This window comes from Natrix helvetica (genome assembly GCF_964273705.1).
Source record: "Natrix helvetica genome assembly, chromosome: 9".
Taxonomy (NCBI): domain Eukaryota; kingdom Metazoa; phylum Chordata; class Lepidosauria; order Squamata; family Natricidae; genus Natrix; species Natrix helvetica.
The window spans coordinates 15,927,839-15,932,819 of NC_138560.1; the positions used below are offsets into that span (position 1 = coordinate 15,927,839).

At 41.6% G+C, this 4,981-nt stretch overlaps 1 protein-coding gene across 1 annotated transcript in view; it reads right to left on the reverse strand.

The window, feature by feature from the left end:
* Positions 1-4,981, reverse strand: part of LDLRAP1 (low density lipoprotein receptor adaptor protein 1) — a 632,547-nt gene that overhangs the window by 47,464 nt on the left and 580,102 nt on the right. The window lies entirely within an intron of this gene.

Sequence of the window (4,981 nt, forward strand, 5' to 3'; positions counted from 1 at the left end):
ACCAAGATGGGGGTAAACTTATATAATAATTATTATAATATATAGTTTTGTGAAAGTTTTGTCATTTTCATGAAATTCAGCAAACACATTCTGCTGCCACATAGAAAAACCTCATTTTTTTTACACTAATAAACCACAGCGATGTACATTTTTCCAACGTTCTGTGCAAATTTTAACTCACTGGTCTTAACCATCAGAGCCAAACTTTAACCGATTGCACCGTTTCTCATTTTCCAATGCTTTTTTAAGATGGGTGGACTTCAACACTTAGAATGCTGGCTGGGGAATTCTGGGAGTTCAAATCCACCCAACTTAAAAGTTGTGAAGATGAAAAAAAACCCAGACTCTACAGTAGTCCTCGACTTAACGACCGCAGTTGAGCCCAAAAGGTCTGTTGTTGAGTGAAACGTGTGTTAAATGAGTTTTGCCCCTTCCTACCACCTTTCTTGCCACAGTTATTAAGCGAATCATTGCAATTGATAACTTAACAACCCGGTGATTTAAGTAAATCTGGCTTCCCCATGGTCCAAAATTTGCAAAATTTTGACCTTGGGACACAGCAATGGTCATCAACACGAGCCAGCTGCCAAGCATCTGGATTCTGATCACATGATCATTGGGAGGCTGCAAAGGTCGAAAGCAACGATGGGTTCGGACCGATTCGGCCGAACCGATAGTGGTTTGGCGGCCTGCATCGCTGGAACTGACAGTGACCCAGGGCTGCCCCGCCCCCAAACCGGTTCCCTGGTCTCTTCTGCCGTTGCTGGCATGTTTCTGCACATGCGCAAAACAGTTTCGGTTAACTGCGCATACGCAGCAATGCGTGGCAAGCGCTTGCGCGAGCAAATTGAGCAACATGCGCAAAATGCCTTCTCTCAGCGAACTGGTAGTAAACTGGTTAGGAATCCACCACTGGTCGTGTGTGAAAAACGGTCATGTCACTTTTTAGTGCTGGTGTAGCTTTGAATGGCTACTAAATGAACTCTTCTTTGACTTCTAGTAACTCCCAGGACAAAATTCACATTGCTTCTAGGGTTTTAGAGCAGTTTTCGGTGACCGTCGTTCACATTTTGTCAACTTCTTAATGTAGCCAGCCTGAGGATTTCCTGGTTCATATTCCATCCTTGTATTAACTAGGTCTGACCCTTCAGGAATGCTTCATTTAGTGAAGTTCTCAACTTGCCTGAGAATCTTTTCCGTTGAAAATTGTAAGTCGGCTACCACAATTGGGCAGGGGCAAAAAATTATAGGTGACCAACAGAGGGCAGCAGAGAGCTAGAGTTTTCCCGCATCTCTCTGTTGTTATTCTCCTTTTTTTTAATTGTTCAATCTATAAAATAGAGATAGGCAATTAACATTTCCAGGATGGCGTATCAATCCCTAACTCTTCAAAAGCTACGACCGAACTGTAATTTGTAAAAGGTTAGAAGGAAAAGCTAATACAGTGGAATCATTATGTTTACTGCCTTAAATGCAGCAAATTTAATTAAATCAGCTGCATTTTGAGACATTGGAATGAAATGAAGTGACTTCCGTGTAAGATTGTGGGCTGGCCTAATTCCTTTGGTTTGGATCCGGTCCTTCTCCGACCCTCTAACCGACTAGCCCAGGGCTCGGCAAACTTAAACACTCAAAGAGCCATTTGGACCCGTTTCCCACAGAAAAGAAAACACCGGGAACCACTAAGGTCCTAACCGGAAGCCCCCTGTTCAATTCTGGAGCTGACCGGAAGTTCAGTTCCCCCACCATAGAGTCTCCTACTAGCGCAGCAAACTTTTTCCTCTACTTGTCATAAACGAGACAATTGGAAAACCCTCCTCTTGCCATAGAGTCTTCTCCTGGCGCACTGTGCTTCTCTCCCCCCCCCCAGACCGGAAGCTCCTCTCAAAATTGTGGCGCAGACTGGTAATGGACAACTCCATTAAGATCATATGTCATATGACTACCTGTACAAATAAAAGTAATCCTGATCTATAGGGCATCAGTCTCTTACTTTAGTCTACCTTGTATTTTCTTTCTTTCTTTCTCTTTCTTTTTTCCTTCCTTTCTCCCTCCTTCCCTCCAAAATCTCCATTCCTACCCCACTCCAGGGGAAGGATACTGCAAAATTCCCGTTCCCTCCCCACTCCTGGGGGAAGGATACTGCAAAATCTCCATTCTCTCCCCATTCCAGGGGAAGGATAATGCAAAATTCCCATTCCCTCCCCACTCCTGCAGGAAGGATACTGCAAAATCTCCATTCCCTCCCCACTCCAGGGGAAGGATACTGCAAAATTCCCATTCCCTCCCCACTCCAGGAGAAGGATACTGCAAAATCTCCATTCCCTCCCCACTCCTGGGGCCAGCTAGAGGTGGTATTTGCTGGTTCTCTGAACTACTCAAAATTTCCACTACCAGTTCTCCAGAACCTGCTGAATTTCACCCCTGCTCCCACCCACCCTTTTAATAGGGACATTGTAATCATGACTGTCTGTATTTATAGCATTTTCATACCATTTATTTTAAGAAGACAGTTTACCAGCATCAGTGTGAAAATTCTGTTAAGCCATTTTGGGGGGATATAATTAAATCAGACAGCAGTCTTGATCATATTCAGAAGTTAAACATTATAGCCAGTAATACATTGCACATTAAGATTTTTGCACACTCCAAGTGCCATAAATCTCTATAAAAAGGAAGGAATAAGAGCCATAGCCATTAATCATCCATTAAAAGCCCTCGGAGAATAGAAAGTACCTTGAAATGTTGACTGCGTAATAAAAATGTTGGTCTTTTGATTTATTTTAAAACTTCCTTTTAGGTCTGTCTGATTTTAAATGGCCTCAGTGACTGAAGATGTAAGGAGGGAGGGAGGAAAAAATGGTAAATGAAACAGGCTGGTGATACACCTTTGCACGCACTTATTGTACTTTACAAAACGCAGCAATAAACAAAAGGGGATTTATCTGATAAAACTGAGGCCTTAGATCTGTACAGGGCATTTTGAAGACTCCCAAAGATACACTGAATCATCACAAATTTTTATCTCATATCAATTGCATTTTCCCCTCCCCTTTGTTTCTTATGCATTGAAGTTAATGCCCAATAAAACAGGGGCAAGCAGTGACAATGCAGGATTTGTATGCTGGTTGCTTGTTTTCTTGATTTGAATGAAAAATATGAATCTGTCTGAAAATTGGAGTGAATTCTGGATGCTTCTACCTTCCCCTAGTGCTGTGGGTATGTTCTTCATTAGGCTTCAATATCTTCTGGGCTGTGAAAATGTGGATGAACAGTAGATGGCAGCAGGGAAGTGCCCATCTAAGAGTTTGCTGCCATCTACTGTTCATCTGGCATTTTGCAATTCATCTATGTTCATCCTTTTACAGTCTTTTGAAATACCTTGCTTAGCCATTAAAATATGGCAGGGTTTTTTTGCGTGAGGATATTTTTTTAAATGAGTAAAACCAGGAGAGAAATCTATGATTCTGCATTTATGGGCATGGGCCATTTTACCTGACGGAGGGAATGGAAATAACAGTAGCATGCATGTTTACAGAGACTCATGTACACATGCATGCAAGCAGAGCCAAGGGAGAACCCAGCTGGAGCCCAATGGCAAAGGAGGACTTGCAATATGCCGCCAGGGGCATGTAGAGTAAAGCTGGAGTTTGGTGTAGTGGGTAAGGTGCTGGCCAGGAGACTGTGAGTTCTAGTCCTGCCTTAGGCATAAAATCTGGCTGGTTGATCTTGAGCCAACCACTCTCTCTCGCCCATCCCATCTCAAGGGGTTGTTGTGGGGAAGAGAGGAGGAGGATGGAAGGAAGGAATTGAATTGAATTGTACTTTATTTAGCCAAGTGTGATTCAACACACAAGGATTTTGTCACCAGTACAGAAGCACTCAGCATACATGCAAAGCAACAGAATAAATAAACAAGAGAATAAATAAACAACAAAAACAACAAAATTCCAATTAAAGGGGGAGTAAAGAAGATAATAAGAATGACTAATAATATGGACATATTATGATGGATATATTACACACACACACACACACACACGTACATTAGTCAGCACTGTAAGAATTAAGTTCTCAGTAGAGTGATGGCATGGGAGGGGACTGGGGTAATAGCAATGGTTGCTGCCTTGAATTAGAAAGAAGGGGAAAAGAGGGAATGGAAAAAGGAAAAGGAAAGGGGAGGGAAGAAAGCAGAAAAAAGGAAAAGGAGGACAGAAAGACAGAGAGAAAGGAAAGGGAGGAACAAAGGAGAGAAAAACAGAGAGAGAAAAGGAAGAAAGAGGAAAGAAGAGAAAGAGAAAAGGAGAGATGGATAGATAGATTAAAGAAAAAAAAGAAGAGAATGAAAGAAAGAGAAAAGGAGAGATGGATAGATAGATTAAAGAAAAAAAGAAGAGAATGAAAGAAAGAGAATGAGATAGAGAGATAGATTAAAGAAAGAAAGAAAATGAAAGAAAGAAAATGAGAGATAGAAAGATAAATCGATACATTAAAGAAAAAAAGAAAGGAAATGAGAGATAGAGAGATTAAAGGAAGAAAGAAAGGAAATGAAAGAGGGGAAATGAGATAGAGAGATAGAGAGATAGATTAAAGAAAGAAAGGAAGGAAATGAAAGAGAAAATAAGAGATAGAGAGATAGATTAAAGAGAGAGAGAGAGAAAAAGGAAATGAAAGTGAGAGATAGATAGATAGATTAAAGGAAGGAAGGAAGGGAGAAAAAGAAAATGAGAGAGAGAGAGAGAGAGAGATTAAAGAAAGAAAGAGAAAGGAGATGAAAGAAAGAGAAAAAGAGAGATTAAAGAAAGAAAGAGAGAGAGAGAGAAAATGAGAGAGAGACAGAGAGATAGATAGATTAAAGAAAAAGAAAGAAAGGTCCAAAGTCCACAAAGCAGCCCGCTTTGCTCCCAGGCGCGGCTCTCTCGGCTCTGGAGCTTCCTCCTTTCGGTCCCTCCCTCCCTGGGGCCGCAGGCGGGCTCTCTCT